Consider the following 21,029-nt stretch of genomic DNA (forward strand, 5'->3'; position numbering starts at 1 on the left):
TTGATCTTGTAAGAGGAATTTCAGAATATTCTATTTGTCTCCATGTTGATTAAACTTGATGAGAAGAAAGTTGAACAAAGAGACAAACATGAATGACAGGAAATTGAACAAGTGAGAAATAAGACTGAAAAATGGGATGTAAATAGCCCACCACAAGTAGCAAGCAACTGATAACTGTGCTCCCCAGGTTTCCAGCCAGGTTCCTCTGTTAATGAAAACCACAGACTAGGGACTTGGGGACTTCCAGTGTACAGGTGCAGTCTGGAGGGCAGGGGATGACCTGATGTCACAAAACCCCACCCCTACAAGAGCCAGATGCAGACTCTGTGACACAGGTGCTCTGTGTGGCAGGGACTAGGCAAGAGGCCACCTCTGGGTGCAAGGCCGCCATTTTGAGGGCTATGTGCTGAGGAGACTCTTCTTCTAGGGGGCCGTTGTGCAGGTTACACTATGGCTGTTCCTGCTTTGGGGACCAGGCGGTGGGGTTTGGGGCCTTCCTTGGGGAGGCCTAGGAGCACAGCGGCCTGCAGAGCTGGGTCTTGGGCTGAGGGGGAGTCTGGGCAGAGGTGCCACTGCCTGGACACAGGCCTCTGGGGACCCAGGGACCAGGGACTCAGAACCCTGGTGTAGTGTGGAACTATGCAATGTAATCTTGCAATTTTGTAACCTACTATTAGTCACAAATAAAATTTTTAAATTTAAAATTCCAAAAAGAAAAAAAAAGTTGGCAGAGACATTTTATAGTGGTCTTGAGGCCTAGAGCTATTCAGATGAGACAAATTGTATGGTAAGACCACAAGATAAAGTGGATTTACGGGGTCTGAAGGTGGCACACCTGGTTAAGCACACTAATACTATGCACAAGTACCCATGTTCCTGCCCTCCACCTGTAGGAAGGATTCTTCACAGGTGGTGAAGCAGGTCTGCAGGTGTCTATCTTTCTCTCCCCCTCTCTCCCTTCCTCTCCTCTCTCCATTTCTCTCTGTCCTATCTAACAATGACAACATCATTAACAGCGACAATAATATCTACAACAATAAAAAGGGCAACAAAGGGCAAAATAAATATAAATAGGCCAATTAATGGTATTCATACTTTAGTTTCCTCTTCTCCCCCACCCACAAGTTTTTAAAATTATTTTGATAATTATTTTTTGATAAACACAGAAAAATACAAAGGGGTTGAAGAAGAGGAGAGTGAAATCTGCAGTACTTCTCCACTGCTTGAGAACCTTCCACCACAGGTGGGGACCAGGAGCTTGATCCCCAGGTCCTTGTACATCATAGCATGTTAATTCTATCAGCTGTGCCATCATCTGGCCCCCTCTACTTTCCAGTTCTAAATGCATACATTCATGTATTCATTACACATTTATTTTTATTTGTTGTCACCTGTATTATTGCTTGGACTATAGTCATGCTGCCAGCAATGATTATACCACTCTTGGCAGTCATTTCTTTTTCTTTTTCTCTTTTTTCTTTCTTCCTTTCCTTTTTCATTTTTTTATTCTTTTTTATTTTTATTTTTTTTTTCTTCCAGGGTTATTGCTGGGCTCGGTACCTGCACCATGAATCCACCGCTCCTGGAGGCCATTTTCCCCCCTTTTTGTTGCCCTAGGTGTTGCAGCCTCGTTGCGGTTATTATTGCCATTGTTGATGTTGTTTTGTTGTTGGATAGGACAGAGAGAAATGAAGAGAGGAGGGGAAGACAGAGAGAGGGGGAGAGAAAGATAGACACCTGCAGACCTGCTTCACCGCCCGTGAAGCGACTCCCCTGCAAGTGGGGAGCCGGGGGCTCGAACCAGGATCCGTACCCGGTCCCTGCGCTTTGCGCCACGTGCGCTTAACCCACTGTGCCACCGCCCGACCCCCTCTTTTTTATTTTTATTTTATTTAAGAAAGGATTAATTAACAAAACCATAGGGTAGGAGGGGTACAACACCACACAATTCCCACCACCCAATCTCAATATCCCACTCCTTCCCCTGATAGCTTTCCCATTCTCTATCCCTCTGGGAGCATGGACCCAGGGTCGTTGAGGGTTGCAGAAGGTAGAAGGTCTGGCTTCTGTAATTGCTACCCAGCTGAACATGGGTGTTGACTGTTCAGTCCATACTCCCAGTCTGCCTCTCTCTTTCCCTAGCAGGGTGTGTCTCTGGGGAAGCTGAGCTTCAGGACACATTGGTGGGGTCTTCAATCCAGGGAAGCCTGGCCAGCAACCTGATGGCATCTGGGACCTGGTGACTGAAAACAAAGTTAACATATGAAGCCAAACAAATTGTTGAGCAATCATGGACCCAAAGCTGGAATAGTGGAGAGGAAGTGTTAGGGAGGTACTCACTGCAAACTCTAGTGTACTTCTGCTTTCAGGTATATATTTTGCAGTAGTTTATGGATACGTGTGAACATATGCTCTCTCTCACAGAAACTGGTGTATATCTAGGTTATGGGACTTTATTAGCAAGTGAACCACCTGAGATGGAATTAGAGTATACTATGAAAGGAAAGGTCTCAAGTGAGTAATGAAACTGAAGGGTTGTTATTCCACACGTGAAGTCTCTGGACACAGTCTGAGCTGAAGCATGTTGAGGTGGCAATCATTGTGTTGATTAGGTTGTGATCGGCGGATGCAATATTATTTGATATGGATTGGGAGAGGCATACAGGAAAGTGGGCCCTATCCAAGGGTTCCAGGACTGGGGGAAGTAGAGGCTCTATAGTGGAGATGTGAGGTTCATGCTGTCTTAGGGTTCAAAAAGACAATCGATAGTTAAGGTTATCATCACATTATTTGGTTTAACTTTGAAAAATTTATCACATTAATTGGTTTAACCTTGAAAAGTCCTTTTGTTATGGTGTTCTGTACAGTATCTTCTATATAGCTGTGCTATTGGATGCTTCTGATCTACTTGGTCTAGGCTTTTGAGAAAGTCTGCATATCAAATACACAGCCTATATATTTAAAAGATTCAGTTCGTGTTTTGTAAAACTTTGAGACATACAATTGATTTCCCCCTCGCATATTAATTATCTAGAGATTTATATGACTACATTTTGCTAGGAGTGTACATAAACACCATTCCCACCACCAAAAAACTGTGACCTACCCCTCCCACCCACTCCCACCCCCCACTGGATCAGGAAGCTGCATGTCTACCCCTCACCACAGGGTTTTCACTTTGGTGTCCTACTTACAATTTGGTCAGGTCCTGCTTTTAATATCAACAACAACAATAAAAAGGTCAAAATAAATATAAATAGACCAATTAATGGTATTCGTACTTTAGTTTCCTCTTCTCCCCCCCAAGTTTTTTTTATTATTTTGATATTTATTTTCTGATAAACACAGAAAAACACAAAGGGGTTGAAGAAGAGGAGAGTGAAATCTACAGTACTTCTCCACTGCTTGAGAACCTTCCACCACAGGTGGGGACCAGGAGCTTGATCCCCGGGTCCTTGTACATTATAGCATGATAATTCTATCAGCTGTGCCGTCATCTACCCCCCTCTACTTTCCAGTTCTAAATGCATACATTTATGTATTCGTTACACATTTATTTTTATTTGTTGTCACCTGGATTATTGCTGGGACTATACTCATGCTGCCAGCAATGATTATACCACTCCTGGCAGTCATTTGTTTTTCTTTTTCTCTTTTTTCTTTCTTCCTTTCCTTTTTCATTTTTTCAGGATTAAATGTGGGCAAGTTTTTTTTTCTATCATTTGGATATTTGTAACATCATTCATGGGTCATACAATATTATCAACTTAAAAACTATCCCTCAGTGTTGTTATGAAAAAAGACGAGGTTAACTTTGCATGGCCATACCAAATGATTTCACAAAATTAATACACCCCCATGGGTCAGCGTTCTACACATCTGATAGAGGGAGAGGGGCCAGGAGAGAAAAGGAAAGATACCACAGTACCTCACAGCTCTTTGGGATTCCTCTCTGCAGACACTCACATATGGTAGCTCAAGATTCAAACCCAGGTCCCTGTGCATGATAAAATGCATGATCTACCTGTTGGCCCATCATTACACGATTGTTTTATTAGAAATACTTATAGGTACATTAATACCTCTTAAGGATATTAAAAGGCTTCACTGTGAAGTGATAGATTAGCCAGCTACCTTTTTCTTAGTAGAGTTGCCATTTTCAGATTACACTCTTTAAAAATTCTTTTATCTGTTATTAATTGTATGTTACAAGATTTTAAGTTTACAATGTATAGTTCTACACCACACCCACCACCAAAGCAGATTATAGTCTTGACCATATAGAACAATGTCATTTCAGTTTTTCTTGACTTGGGTCAGCATCACTGGAAATAGTATTTGACAATTCCTTTTACAAAGATATTGCCATCGTTGAAAATATCTCATTAAGGTAGTTCTGCTTTTAACTAAAATATACCTCATTATTTCTTGCAGAATTTTAATTAAGTATCTTTGGTCCATTCAAAATAGTCCTTCCTCCACATAGAATATTTTAATTTTAAAAATACAAAATTAAAAAAAGAAGAAATTACTTACAAGAAAGCAATCCAGAGCATCACTCTGGCACATGAGATTCTGGGGAATCAAACTCAGGATGGAATGCTTTTAAGTCCAGTGCTCCATCCACTGTGCTACCTCCCAGGCCACTCGATGCAATTTTTTGTGAATTAATATAGACTTAGTAAAGAGAGCCTGAGAAATTAAAATCCTATTCTAAGGGAACAGAATAAGCATCAGGGAGATTACTAGAAATAATTAGAAAAAAATAGACCATGTGACTTGCCAAGGATTTCATAACTGACAATAAAAATGCAGAGTGATGCTGTGATCTTTTCCACCCTAGGTTATAACAAAAGTAATTTTTTTTAAAGAGACAGTTACATTCTTAGTATACAAGACAACCATTTTTTGTATATTTCTTTAAAAAATTATTCTTTATTTTCCCTTTTGGACCCAGTGCTAGAACCACGATCCTTATGCCAGTCCTTATGCCAGTCCTTGCACTTTGCCGCACGTGGACGTAACCTGCTGTGCTACCACCCAACTCCCGACAACCAGTTTTTAATCACTTGTTATTTTATTGTTGTAGTTACTATTACTGTAGTATATATTGTTGTTACTGATGTCATCGTTGTAGGAGAGGACAGAGAGAAATGGAGACGAGGGGAAGACAGAGAGAGGGAGAGAAAGATAGACACCTGCAGACCTGTTTCACAGCCTGTTAAGTGACACCCCTGCAGGTGGGGAGCTGGGGCCTTGAACCTGCACTTAACCCACTGCATTACCACTCAACTCCCCATACTATTCTAATATAGCCATCAAATATAGTCATTTTCAGGTTAAAAGTTCCTCATTTCTTTCAGTTTTTTTGAGTATGAGATAACTTTAAGTTGTTACCATGTAAGTTGCAGGCAAATTCTGTAATCTGTGCATTTATATAGTCCTTAAAATGTTGTTGATCAGAACTGAGTATGGTAATCCAAACAAGAATCAATTATGCAACCCTATGTTTATTAATATAGCCTTAATTTTCTTCTTTCTTATCTCCTGCTTCTTCTTATTATTATAGTGTACCATTGATGCACCTCCAAGAAATGTTCCTCCCTGTGTTTTCATGTAAGTACTATTGCTGCATTATATGCCCCTCAAAATGAATCTAGACAACTGGAAGTTTGGTTACAAGTCAGGTTCTCACAATTATTCCAACCAAATTACATACTGTTAGATTTTGTTAACCTTTTAGTTAAAAACTTCTTCATGCTGCTCTTGTTACCCAATGCATTTACTCACTTTTCTGTATTGCAAGTAACTGATTTTCTATAAGCATTTCTACGGATAGCTTTATCTCACTCATTGATAAATCTGTTCATATCAGACAAGGTCAAGGGCAAGTGCCTGTGGTGTATCATCTGAAAAATCTTCCTTCATGCTGACACAAATTCATTAAAATCACCACTGGGTATAATTATTCAACCAGTTATGAAAACACACATTAATACTATGTATCATGTTTTTTTTTTCCCATCCGACCTAGCAGGTTATAAATACCTAATTAAATGGCTTGCTTGAACCTAACTATGTATATTAACTGCTTTGATACAATGGCTTATTAACTTTACAGAAAAGAGGTATGTATGAGATAGTGCAACTGATAGTGCTCTGGTTTCTCTTTTAAATTTTGTAAAGTAAAACCTAAAAAAGAATATATATATATAGTAAAATAAAAATTAGTTTTATTGAAATACTTTTGTTCATAATAATCACTTTAAAAAGTTTATGAAAGGAAGAGTGCAAGAAGTGGATACCTGGGTGGTCTTGGAGGTGGCGTAGTGAATAAATTATTGGACTCTCAGATGTAAAGTCCTGTGTTCAATCCCTGGCAGCAAATGTACGAGAGTGCTGTCTGGTTCTTTCTCTCTCCTCCTATCTTTCTTATTATTAAATAAATAAATATTAAAAAAAAGAAGTGGAATACCTGGTTAAGTGTCCATGTTACCATGCACAAAGATCTGGTTAAAGCCCCCAGTCCCCACCTACAGAGGGAAAGAATCATGAAACAGTGATATAGCTGTCTCTACATTTCCATCCCTCTCCCCATTTCTCTTTGCCCAATCGATAAAACAATGTTAAAAAAAAAACTTACAAAGTGGCTGAAGACATAGAAAAATGGTTATTTAAAACACTTTCATACCCGAAGTTCGGTGTTCTGAGATTTAATCCCTAGCACCATCATAAATCAGAGCTAAGCAGTACTCTTGAAAAATAAGTAAACAGCCAAACAAGTTTTAAAAAAGCCTCACCAAAGAGGCATTTGTAAATATAATCTAGACTATTCCCAGCTAAGGAACATGTTTCATGGATCTCAAGGTAGCACTTTTTTGAAAATAAAGTATTAAGTCATCTGTCGCATTTCTTTTATTTATTTAATTTATTTATTCCCTTTTGTTGCCCTTGTTGTTGTTTTTATTGTTGTAGTTATTATTGTTGTTGTCGTTGGATAGGACAGAGAGAAATGGAGAGAGGAGGGGAAAACAGATAGGAGAAGAGAAAGACACCTGGAGACCTGCTTCACCGCCTGTCAAGCGACTCCCCTGCAGGTAGGGAGCCTTGGTTCGAACCAGGATCCTTATGCTGGTCCCTGTGCTTTGCGCCACCTGCGCTTCCCCCGCTGCGCTACAACCCGACTCCCTATCTGTCAGATTTCTATAAGATAATTAATTGGTTCATAGACTCATTTAGGTCTCTAGTAATAATTCAGAGAGATCATAAAATATAATGGCAACTAGACCACTCAAGTTATTTCTCCACTACTGTCCAGGAGTGGAATCATGCCATATTCATCCTTCTCTTCTTGGTTTATCTCACTTAACATGATTCCTTCAAGCTCCATCAAAGATGAGGTGAAGAAGATGAATTCATCTTTCTTAGTAAGTAAGTAGTATTCCATTCTATACCTAATTCCGTATTGTCTCCACCTCGAGTTCTGTGACCTATTTCCTCCATTGGAATCTGCTGTAGTTTTCCAGAGGTCAAAGATATGTGTTGACTATTATTTATATAACTATATATATATATTCATATATATATATATATATATCCCATTTTTTCCTATGGTTCCCTTCCTTTCTAAGTCACACCAACACCTATTGCTACTTCAGAATATCCTTCCCATTTTCCCTCTCTTCACTCCTTTCTTTGACAGAATAGGAGTTTACAGCCTGCTGGTCATTGTCCCCTACTATTGCTCTGCCTCTGGCGGTATAGACCAACATACTTTTGAGGGTGTAGAAGATGGAAGTTCTGGCTTCTGTAATTGCTTCTCCACTGGAGATGGGCATTGGTGGTTGATCCATACCCCCGGCCTGTTTCTATCTTTTTTCTGGTGGGGTAGGGCTCTGGAGAGGTGACACATTGATGTCTACAGGACACATAGATAAGGTCCACTGCCCAGGGAGTCAGAATGGCATCATAGTAGTACCTGCAACTTGGTGGTTGAAAGGCAGCAAGAAACAAAACAAGACAAACTAATAAAACTGAACAATAAACAGCCACCAAGAAGTAGGAATAGAATCTATGAGAATAGGCATCTTAGGGTAGAGAGAAGCTAGGAAGTCTATTTTAGATGTGTTCCTTAGGACCCATGACTTTAGTCATTTCGGTTTAAGCTTGATAGCTTACATGCAGATGGAGTAAAATCATTGGGGAAATGTAGTCACAACTGAGAATAGGGCTAGAAAGCTGGACTAAGGCAAAGAGTAGCTCCCAAACTTAAAAAAGTATACAAAGACAATTAACTGTTTACCTCGTCGATCAGACACAAGGTGTATTTATATTCACATTTAGCTGTGAGTCTGAGCTCACAGCCTCTGGTAACAACTGGGGACATTCTAGGTTTCACTCATTTCAGGACCAGTCTTCCTTGATTGGCAGAGCATGATGACCCAGCCTCCTTTTGGAGAGTGGTGTAGTCCCTGCCATTGCTGCTCTACTGTGAGGGCAAGGTTCTGGAGAGGCCCCATGAGAGGGTTTATGATGATGTTCCTGATGGAAGTGACCACTGATGATGGATAGAGGGATCTAGTAAAGGTCCAGGCCCATCAAATCTATATGGAAATACAAGGTTCCCCTAACTAGAGTCCCACCCAGATGGCGGGGTGGTCTGTTATTGGCGAAAAAGACCATCCATCATTAAGTGATGGATATTTGTTGTTAACGTTCGGGGCTCCAGCAGGCTGGGCTAGCTTCGAGGCGGTAGACAGAGACATACTCAGTGACAGATATTCACCAAATAGAGGAGGTGAGCACAAGCCAGGAGATACAGCCCATAGATATTCATGAACTAGAGGAGGTAAGCACATGCCAGGTGTTACAGCCCAAATATATTCATCAACTAGGAGGTGAGCACATGCCAGGAGATACAGCACAAAGATATTCGTCAACTAGGAGGTGAGCACATGCAGGAGTTACAGCCCAAAGATACTCATCAACTAGGAGGATGTGAGCACATGCCAGGAGATACAGCCCAAAGATATTCATCAAGTAGGAGGTGAGCACATGCCAGCAGATACAGCTCAAAGATATTCGTCAACTAGGAGGTGAGCACATGCAGGAGATATAGCCCAAAGATAATCACCAAATAATGGGGGTGAGCACATACAGGTGATATAGCCCAAAGATATTCATCAATTATGAGTTGAGCAAATGAAGGAGATACAGCCCAAAGATAAGCATTAACTAGGAGGTGGTGCGCACATGCAGGAGATACATTCATCAAATAGGAGGAGGTGAGCACATACAGGTGATACAGCACAAACATATTCATCAACTAGGAGGTGAGCACATGAAGGAGATACAGCCCAAAGATATTCACCAACTAGTAGGTGAGCACATGCATGAGATACATCCCAATGATACTCATCAAATCGAGGAGTTGACAACATGCCAGGAGATACAGCCCAAAGATACTCATCAACTAGGTGGTGAGCACATGCCTGGAGATACAGCCCAAATATATTCAACTATTGGAGATGAGCTCATGTCAGGAGATACAGACCAAAAATATTCATCAACTAGGTGGAGGGGAGCACATGCAGGAGATACAGCCCAAAAATATTCATCAACTAGGAGGTGAGCAGATGCCAGGAGATACAGCCCAAAGATATTCATCAACTAGGAGTTGAGCACGTGCCAGGAGGTACAGCCCAAAGATATTCACCAAATATAGGAGGTGAGCATATGCAGGAGATACCGCACATACATCAATTAGGAGGTGCGCACATGAAGGAGATACAGCTCAAAGATATTCATCTACTAGGAGGTGAGCACAACCGGATTTACTGCCCAAAGATATTCATCAACTAGGAGGAGATGAGCACATGCAGGTTTTACAGCCCAAATATATTCATCAACTAGGAGGCAGTGAGCACATGCCATAAGATACAGCCCATATATATTCATGAACTAGTGGAGATGAGCACATGCCAGGAGATACAGCCCAAAGATATTCATCAACTGGGTGGAGGTGAGCACATGGAGGAGATACAGCCCAAAGATATTCACCAAATAGTGGAGGTGAGCATATGCAGGAGATACAGCCCAAAGATATTCACCAGAGGAGGTGAGCACATGCAGGAGATACCGCACATACATATTCATCAATTAGGAGGTGAGCACATGTAGGAGATACAACCCAAAGATACTCATCAACTAGGTGGAGGTGAGCACATACCAGAGATACACCCTCAAGAAATATGGGATCTGAGCCCATGAAGGATATACAGTTCAAAGATATTCACTACTTGCAGGTGAGCACATGCCGGATAAACAGCCCAAAGTTATTCATCAACTAGGAGAAGATCATCATATGCAGGAGTTACAGCCCAAATATATTCTTCAACTAGGAGGTGGTGAGCACATGCCATTAGATACAGCCCAAAGATATTCATCAACTAGAGGAGGTGACAACATGCCAGGAGATATAGCCCCAACATATTCATAAAATTAGGAGTTGAGCACATGCCAGGAGATACAGCCCAAAGATATTCATAAAATAGAGGAGGTGAGCACATGCCAGGAGATACAGCCCAAAGGTATTCATCAAATAGGTGGAGGTGAGCACATGCAGGAGATACACCCCAAAGATATTAATCTACTAGGAGGTGGTAAGCACATGCAGGAGATACAGTCCAAAGATATTCAACTAGTAGGTGAGCACTTGCAGAGAGATACAGCCCAAAGATATTCACCAACTAGTAGGTGAGCACATGCCAGGAGATACAGCCCAAAAATATTCACCAAATAGAGGAGGTGAGCACATTCAGGACACAACATATTCATCAACTAGGTGGTGAGTACATGCCAGAAATACAGCCCAATGATACTAATCAACTAGGTGGAAGTGAGCACATGCCAAGGGATACATCCCAAAGATATTCATGAAGTAGGTGGAGGTGAGCACATGCAGGAGATACAGCCCAAATATTTTAGTCAACTAGGAGGAGGTGAGCTCATGCCAGGAATTACAGCCCAAATATATTCATCAAGTAGGAGGTGAGCACATGCCAGGAGATACAGCTCAAAGATATTCGTCAACTAGGAGGTGAGCACATGCAGGAGATATAGCCCAAAGATAATCACCAAATAATGGGGGTGAGCACATACAGGTGATATAGCCCTAAGATATTCATCAATTATGAGTTGAGCAAATGAAGGAGATACAGCCCAAAGATAAGCATTAACTAGGAGGTGGTGCGCACATGCAGGAGATACAGCTCAAAGATATTCATCAAATAGGAGGAGGTGAGCACATACAGGTGATACAGCACAAACATATTCATCAACTAGGAGGTGAGCACATGAAGGAGATACAGCCCAAAGATATTCACCAACTAGCAGGTGAGAACATGCAGGAGATACATCCCAAAGATATTGATCAACTACGTGGAGGTGAGCACATGCAGGAGTTACAACCCTAAGATATTTATCCACTAGGAGGTGAGCACATGCAGGAGATACATCCCAAAGATATTCATCAAATCGAGGATTTGACAACATGCCAGGAGATACAGCCCAAAGATACTCATCAACTAGGTGGTGAGCACATGCCTGGAGATACAGCCCAAATATATTCATCAACCATTGGAGGTGAGCTCATGTCAGGAGATACAGACCAAAAACATTCATCAACTAGGTGGAGGGGAACACATGCAGGAGATACAGCCCAAAAATATTCATCAACTAGGAGGTGAGCAGATGCCAGGAGATACAACCCAAAGATATTCATCAACTAGGAGTTGAGCACATGCCAGGAGGTACAGCCCAAAGATATTCATCACTAGAGGAGGCGAGTACATGCCAGGAGATACAGCCCAAAGATATTCATCAACTAGAAGAGGTGAGCGTCTGCAGGAGATACAGCCCAAAGATATTCACCAAATATAGGAGGTGAGCACATGCAGGAGATACTGCACATACATATTTATCAATTAAGAGTTGCACACATGAAGGAGATATAGCTCAAAGATATTCATCTACTTGGAGGTGAGCACAACAGGATGAACAGCCCAAAGATAATCATCAACTAGGAGGAGGTGAGCAGAGGCCATTAGATACAGCCCAAATATATTCATGAACTAGAGGAGGTGAGCACATGCCAGGAGATACAGCCCAAAGATATTCACCAATTAGGTGGAGGTGAGCACATGCAGGAGAGACAGCCCAAAGATATTCACCAAATAAAGGAGGTGAGCACATGCAGGAGATACCGCACATATATATTTATCAATTAGGAGGTGAACACATGAAGGAGATACAGCCCAAAGATATTCATCATCTAGGTGGAGGTGAGCACATACCGGAGATACAGCCTAAAGAAATATATCAACTACGGGATCTGAGCCCATGAAGGAGATACAGCTCAAAGATATTCATCTATTAGGAGGTGAGCACATGCCGGATAAACAGACCAAAGATATTCTTCAACTAGGAGGAGGTGAGCATATGCAGGAGTTACGGCCCAAATATATTCATCAACTAGGAGGCGTGAGCACATGCCATTAGATACAGCCCAAAGATATTCATCAAATAGGTGGAGGTGAGCACATGCAGGAGATACACCCCAAAGATATTAATCAACTAGGAGGAGGTGAGCACATGCAGAAGATACAGCCCAAAGATATTCATCAACTAGTAGGTGAGCACATGCAGGGAGATACAGCCCAAAGATATTCATCAACTAGGAATTAAGCACATGCCAGGAGATACAGTCCAAAAATATTCACCAAATAGAGGAGGTGAGCACATGCAGGATATACAGCACAAACATATTCATCAACTAGGAGGTGAGCACATGCCGGAGATACAGCCCAAAGATATTAATCAACTATGTGGAAGTGAGCATTGCCAGGAGATACATCCCAAAGATATTCATGAAGTAGGTGGAGGTGAGCACATGCAGGAGATATAGCCAAAAGATTTTAGTCAACTAGGAGGAGGTTAGCTCATTCCAGGGGATACAGCCAAAGATATTCACCAAATAGAGGAGGTGAGCACATGCCAGGAGATACAGCCCATAGATATCCATGAACTAGAGGAGAGCACATGCCAGGAGTTACAGCCCAAATATATTCATCAACTAGGAGGTGAGCACATGCCAGGAGATACAGTCCAAAGATATTCATCAACTAGGAGTTGAGTACATGCCAGGAGATATAGCTCAAAGATATTTGTCAACTAGGAGGTGAGCATATGCAGGAGATATAGCCCAATGATAATCACCAAATAATGGGGGTGAGCAAATACAGGTGATATAGCCCAAAGATATTCATCAATTATGAGGTGAGCAAATGAAGGAGATACAACCAAAAGATAAGCATCAACTAGGAGGTGGTGCGCACATGTAGGAGATACAGCTCAAAGATATTCATCAAATAGGAGGAGGTGAGCACATACAGGTGATACAGCACAAACATATTCATCAACTAGGAGGTGAGCACATGAAGGAGATACAGCCCAAAGATATTCATCATCTAGGTGGAGGTGAGAACATGCAGGAGTTACAGCCCAAAGATTCTCATCAACTAGGATGATGTGAGCACATGACAGGAGATACAGCCCAAAGATATTCATCAACTAGGAGTTGAGCACAAGCCAGGATATAGCCCAAAGATATTCATCAACTAGGAGGAGGTGAGCACATGCCAGGAGATACAGCCCAAAGATATTCATCACTAGAGGAGGTGAGTACAAGCCAGGAGATACAGCCCAAAGATATTTATCAACTAGGAGGTGAGCACATGCAGGAGATACAACCCAAGGATATTCATCAACTAGAGGAGGTGACAACATGCCAGGAGATACAGCCCAAAGATATTCATCAGCTAGGAGGTGAGCACATTCCTGGAGATACAGCCCAAATATATTCATCAACTATTGGAGGTGCGCTCATTCCAGGAGATAAAGCCCAAAGATATTCATCAACTAGGTGGAGGGGAGCACATGCAGGAGATACCGCCCAAAGATATTCATTAACTAGGAGGTGAGCAAATTCCAGGAGATATATCCCAAAGATGTTCATCAACTAGGAGTTGAGCATATGCCAGGAGATTCAGCCCAAAGATATTCATTAACTAGAGGAGGTGAGCACATGTAGGAGATACAGCCAAAAGATATTCATCAACTATGGAGGTGAGCACATGAAGGTGATACAGCTCAATAATATTCATCTTCTAGGAGGTGAGCACATGCCAAATAATCAGCCCATAAATATTCATCAACTAGAAGGAGGTGAGCACATTCAGGAGTTACAGCCCAAATATATTCATCAACTAGGATATGAGCACATGTAGGAGATACAGCCCGAAGATATTCCTCAAATAGAGGAGGTGACAACATGCCAGGAGATATAGCCCAAAAATATTCATCAACTAGAGTAGGTAAGCACATGTAGCAGATACATCCTAATGATATTCATCAGCTAGAGGAGGTGAGCACATGCAGGATATACAGCTCAAAGTTATTCATCATTTAGGTGGTTGGCATGAGCCAGGAGATACAGCCCAAAGATATATATCAACTAGGTGGAGTTAAGCACATGCAGGAGATACAGCACAAAGATATTTATCAACTAGGAGGAAGTGAACACATGCAGGAGATATAGCCTAATGATACTAATCAACTAGAGGGGGTGAGCACATGCAGTAGTTAACAGCCCAAAGGTATTCATCAACTAGGTGTCAGTGAGCACATGCTAGTTGATACAGCCCCAAGATATTCATCAACTAAGAGGTGAGCACATGCAGGAGATACAGTCCAAAGATATTCATTAACTAGAGGAGGTGTAACATGCCAGGAGATACTGCCCAAAGATATTCATCAACTAGGTGGTGAGCACATGCCAGTAGATACAGCCCAAAGATATTCATCAACTAGGAGGAGGTTAGCACATGCAGGAGATACAGACCAAAGATATTCATCAACTTCAGCCCAAAGATATCCATCTACTAGTTGGTGATCACATGCAGGAGATACAGTCCCAATATATTCATCAACTAGGAGGAGGTGACAACATGCAGGAGATACAGCCCAAAAATATTCATCGATTAGGAGGAGGTGAGCACATGCAGGAGATAAAGCTCTAAGATATTCATGAACTAGAGGAGGTGATCACATGCCTGGAGATTCAGCCCAAAGATATTCATCAACTAGAGTAGGTGACCACATGCAGGAGATACAGCCCAATGATATTCATCAGCTAGAGGAAGGGGGGCACATGCAGGATATACAAGTCAAAGTTATTCATCATCTAGGAGGTCGGCACATGCCAGGATTTACAGCCCAAAGATATTCATCCACTAGGTGGAGGTGAGCACATGCAGGAGTTACAGCCAAAAGATATTTATCAACTAGGAGGAAGTGAGCACATTCAGGAGATACAGCACAAACATATTCATCAACTAGGAGGAGGTTAGCACATGCCAGGAGATACAGGCCAAATATATTCATCAACTACAGGAGATGAGCACATCAAGGAGATACAGCCCAAAGATATTCGTCTGCTAGCTTCTGATCACATGCAGGAGATACAGTTCCAAGATATTCATCAACTAGGAGGAGGTGAGCACATGCAGGAGACACAGCCCAAAAATATTGATCAACTACAGGAGGTGAGCACATGCCAGTAAATACAGCCTAAAGATATTCATCAACTAGAGTAGGTGAGCACATGCAGGAGATATAGCCCAAAGATATTCATCAACTATAGGAGGTGCGCACATGAAGGAGATACAGCCCAAAGGCATTCATCTACTAGGAGGAGGTGAGCACATGCCAGACTTACAGCCCAACAATATTCGTCTACTAGGAGGAGGTGAGCACATGCCAGACTTACAGCCCAACAATATTCATCAACTAGGAGGAAGTGAGCACATGCAGGAGATACAGCCCAAAGATATTCATAAACTACAGGAGGTGAGTACATGCCAGATACACAGCCCAAAGATATCTATCAACTACAGGAGGTGATCTTATGAAGGAGATACAGGCCAAAGATATTCGTCTACTAGGACTTGAGCACATATACGAGATAGAGCTCAAAGATATTCATCAACTAGGAGGAGGTGAGCACATGTAGCAGTTACAGCCCAAAGATATTCATCAACTAGGATGTGAGCACATGCAGAATTTACAGCCCAAAGATATTCATCAGCTAGAGGAGGTGAACGCATGCAGGAGATACAATCCAAAGATATTCATCAACTGTGTCTTAATTTATGAAGGGGTTGACTCACCTCACCTGATCAGGCAAGTGTTTATTTCCAAGATTTTTAACTTGGTGATGGGAATAAATACGGCAAAATGAAAAGTGGATTATAGTCACTATCTGGATAGGGAATCTAAAGATGTCCTCCCCCCCCGTCACCAGCCACTGCCAATCTCAGGTATGTTGCATGTCTAAAGGGGTGTACTTAGTTAGACTAATTTACATTATCCTCCTAGACCTACTCCAGTCTATTCAAGGATATTCACTGATGTATAATATCAGGATCACTATTTAGTGGTGGTTGAGTCATTTCAATAAAAATGTGGGGGTTGTCTAATGTGCCCATTTTCAGTTTTTAGATTTATTATGCTGTACCAATTAATTGTTGATTAAAAAATTAAACAGTTGCGAAATGACTCGGCAATGCCCATCACTGTTTAAGCTGCCAAGGCTTAGGAATGAGCATCTAAAATATGAAAAGAAAATGTTCAGCCAAGGAAAATAAGTCATGGTACATTATCTCAGTTTATTTGGAATTGTTGCATCCTAGCTTATAAAACTGTATGCATTTATCCAGTAGTACTTTGCAAAACTGTGAGCTGGGAGTCAGGCGGTAGCACAGTAGGTTAAGCACAGGTGGCACAAAGCAGAAGTACCAGCATAAGGATCTCGGTTCCAGCCACTGGCTCCCCACATGCAGGGGAGTGACTTCACAAGCAGTGAAGCAGGTCTCCAGGTGTCTATCTTTCTCTCCCCTCTCTGTCTTCCCCTCCTTTCTCCATTTCTCTCTGTCCTATCCAACAACGACTTTAATAAAAACTACAATATTAACTATAACAACAGTGAAAAACAACAAGGGCAACAAAAGGGAAATAAATAAATATAAGAAGCAAAACTGTGAGCTCTATTATGTTATTAGTATTGCTAAGATAATAGCAAATATTTGAGAGCTCATTATAAATCTTAAATACTACTATGTTAATTTATATAGTCCTCAGGGAAACACTTTAAAATCATGTTAAGTAGGATTCCCAATTTATAAATGAAAAGAGAAACAGTTAAACCGATGACCTTCCATACATTATTAAAGGACAAGCAGTTTGAAGATGGTGTAATTAAGACCTGGATTTATTTGTCCAGATTATAGGCTTTTAAGTTATGTTGCTTTATTAAATTTTGTAAATTTTTATTTTTATTAGAACACTGCATAACTCTTGGCTTTTGTTGGTGTAAGGAGTTAAACCTGGGACTTCAGAATCTCTGGCCAGAAAGTCTTTTGTATAACCAGTATCCTATCTACTCCAACATTTCTTTTAAAAAACATCTTAATATTAACTAAAGACAGATAACTAAATTTACACTTTCTTAAAATATTTTATTTAGTTATTCATTATTTATGAGATTTTATTTTTATTACCTTCATTTGTTGGATAGAGACAGACAGAAATTGACAGGGGAGTGGGAGATGAGAGAGAGAGAGTCCTGCAGCACTGCTTCACCATCTGTAAAGCTTTCCTCCTGTAGGTGGGGGCTGGGGGCTTGAACCCAGGTCCTTGAGCACTGTAGTATGTGTGCTCAACCAGGTGCGCCCCACCTGGCCCCTATTTTTATACATACAGAGAGAAATTGGAAAGGAAGGAGGAGATAGAGAGGGGGAGAAAAAGACCTGGAGTACTGCTTCACCAATTGACTGGAAACTTGAACATATATCATGTGTGCTCAACCTGGTGTGCTACCTCCCTGACTAATAAATTTACAGTTTACTGGTCTGGGTGGTGGTGCACCTGGTTGAGCGCACATGTTATAATGCACAAGGTCCCCGGTTTGAGCCCTCCTCCCCCACCTGCAAGGGAAAAGCTTCACAAGTGGTGTAGCAAGGCTGCAGGTGTCTCTCTGTCTCTCACCCTCTCTATTACCCCTTCCCTCTCGATTTCTGGCTGTCTGTATCCAATAAGTAAAGATAATAAAAAATACAGTTTACTTATGCAGCCTTTTCAAGTATTGCACAAAAGATTTTTTCAGGTAGGTGGGAAGGACTTAATCTTCAATATAGTCTTTATTTTATTTATTTTTAAACATTTTTAACATTTATTTATTACCTTTTGTTGCCCTTGTTGTAGTTATTGCTGTTGTTATTGATGTGGTCATTGTTGGATAGGACAGAGAGAAATGGAGAGAGGAGGGGAAGATAGAGAGGGGAAGAGAAAGACAAATACAGACCTGCTTCACCACCTGTGAAGCCGGGGGCTCGAACCACAGGTCTTTGCGGTTTGTGCCATATGAGCTTAACATGCTGCACTATTTTAAATAGTAACATCTGTGTCTTTTTTAAAAAAAAGTATAACAAGGTCTTCAATAATGGAGTTTCAAAATCTTTGCAGAGTAAAGTTATTTTAAATGGCATTTACCAAATTTATAACTGTACCAAATTGTAGAATTTTAAGAAGTAAATATAAATCATTTCAGCTAGGTATAGTCTCCTGAGATGCTTGATAAAGTATCAACAAAGGAAACTTTGCTTTTTAATTAATGTATTTGCTCAGTTAAGAGTCAAGAATAATAGTACAAATGTTTCATACTTCTCTGTATGGATGTAAAATTATTTATCCATGCTTTATATGCTGGCAGGGAAATTGAAAAGAGGAGATGACAAAGTTTTCAAAAAATAAATTATACTATTAATAGAAGTTCAACTTGAGGTTGCCATAGAAGCACCTTGCCTAGTGAGAAAGAAAAAATATATATATAATGGTGGTTCAAACACTTGTACCACCACCAGTTTTGGGGATATAATGTAAATCAATTATCAGTATATATTTTTTAAATTGCCTTCATTTATTGGAGAGACAGCCAGAAATAAAGAAGGTAAAGGAAAATAGAGAGGGAGAGAGACAGAGACATCTGCAGCTATGCTTTACCACTTGCAAAGTTTTCTCCCAAGGGACTGGGGGCTTGAACCTTTCCTAAACTTAAACTATACTATTCGAAAATGGTTATGTTCATGAGTTCAACAAAAGAACATTTATTCCTGAACCATGGAAGCTCTGTAATGCTCCAATAAAGAGATTTTAAAAAAAAGAAATTCAGTCATTTAAAACTCACTAAGACATTACCCACCTATGTTGAAATATGTCATTCCTTCAAGTTTCATTTAGTCCTCAATAAGAAAAATAGCTTTCACCAGTTGAAGAGAAATTATCTATGGAATATATACAGTCTAGCTGTCACAAACAACTTGTTAGTAAGACTTTTAATTTTTATATACTTGATCTATTTCACATGACAAATAACTTTTCTGTGTATTTTAAAGAATCATGTGTGTTCTCACCTTTCTTCAATGTCTTTACTCTGAATTTTTTGCAGTAGTAATTAGTATGTCCATAACCCTGAACTTTGCACATTCATGTGGAATGACTAGTATAGTCTTTGCTGAAGGAATCCCTGATCAGCATTGAGATAGTAACTCCACCATGAGCTGGGAGTGTTGGTAGCTTTGGGATTACTATTCAATCCTTTTCTCAGAATTTCTTGATCCAAAAGGATGGGAATCAACATAATAAATTTATATATGGAGAGGTAGTTTACTACCAATGGTTTTATACTATAAGGGGGAACAAAGCTTCTACTTTTCTGAACTTTGAACAACTTGGACCAATCATCTTAGACATAACTATTTAGAGTTCCTAGTTAATATGGACTTAATGTCTGATGTAATTGAGTCACATGTCAGCTGCAGTCTTCTGTCCCATCCTGTTTTTCATTATTCCTTATGGTCTTTATTACATAGTAAATTATCTACTTCTTGCATTTACATTTCAGATTCTATTTATTGGGGCTTTTGAGTGAAGAGAGTTGAACCGAATTGTGCTCCTAGAAAGCCACTTACAATGTTTTATTTGTTTATTTGTTATTTAGTTATTTATTGAATCATTAGGGCTTCACCCCTCTGGGTTGGATTTTTCAGATAGAAAGTGAGAGACAAAGATAGAGAGATGGAGAAAGATAAAAGAGCACCAAAGCTTTCTTGCATGGGGCAAGGGGCAGGCTTGTACATTTGTTGTGCTCATGACAAACAAGTGCACTATCCAAGTGAGCTGTATTGCCAATACCTAAATTTCTAGAATGGGACCCTGGAGTTGAACTACCAACTCACTGACTAATATGAAAATGGCACTGCTGTTGACGACTACAGTGTTGACAGTCCCAGACAAACTCCAGTGGCACAAATTTCACAGATTTAGAAGAGTCTTAGCAGAAGTGCTTTTAGTTTTATGTAAATATGTCATACTGTTGTGAAATGAATGTAATTAGCATATAGCTGACATCAGAATGAGAAGACATATTCTAGATAAATAACCACTAAACTATAAGTAAAAGTAGGTTGTGAGACAATGATATAAGTGAAAATGTTCTGTAAACTCCCAGATAGATAAAACTTAGGGGAAGAGCACCAGAGGGCTCTGAGCTCCAATTTGGAGAGAGAAGAGGAAGAAAAGGAAGGAAAGAAGGAAGGAAGGGAAGAAGGAAGGAAGAATTTTATATGTGAAAGCTTATAAGTGAGTATACTATTACCTTGAAATGAATAATAATAAGTTTATATACAAATTTTAAAAATCTGAATTTGCAAAGATGTACTTCATTTATGGCATCATTAGTGACTTCTTAGAGGAGGATTTGTATCTGAACTAGTTGCAAAGGACAGAGCATGTTTAACTGGAGATATTAGAGTTCTAGAGTGAACAGCTTTTTAAAAAATATTTTTATTTATTAA

At 40.4% G+C, this 21,029-nt stretch overlaps 1 long non-coding RNA gene across 1 annotated transcript in view; it reads left to right on the plus strand.

The window, feature by feature from the left end:
• The first annotated feature begins 5,573 nt into the window (after positions 1–5,573).
• Positions 5,574–21,029, plus strand: part of LOC132540442 (uncharacterized) — a 45,649-nt gene continuing 30,193 nt past the window's right edge. The window contains exon 1 of the long non-coding RNA XR_009551629.1: positions 5,574–5,616. This is a non-coding gene — a long non-coding RNA (uncharacterized LOC132540442). The remainder of the gene's footprint in view (positions 5,617–21,029) is intronic.

Source organism: Erinaceus europaeus, chromosome 9 (assembly GCF_950295315.1).
Source record: "Erinaceus europaeus chromosome 9, mEriEur2.1, whole genome shotgun sequence".
NCBI classification, from domain to species: domain Eukaryota; kingdom Metazoa; phylum Chordata; class Mammalia; order Eulipotyphla; family Erinaceidae; genus Erinaceus; species Erinaceus europaeus.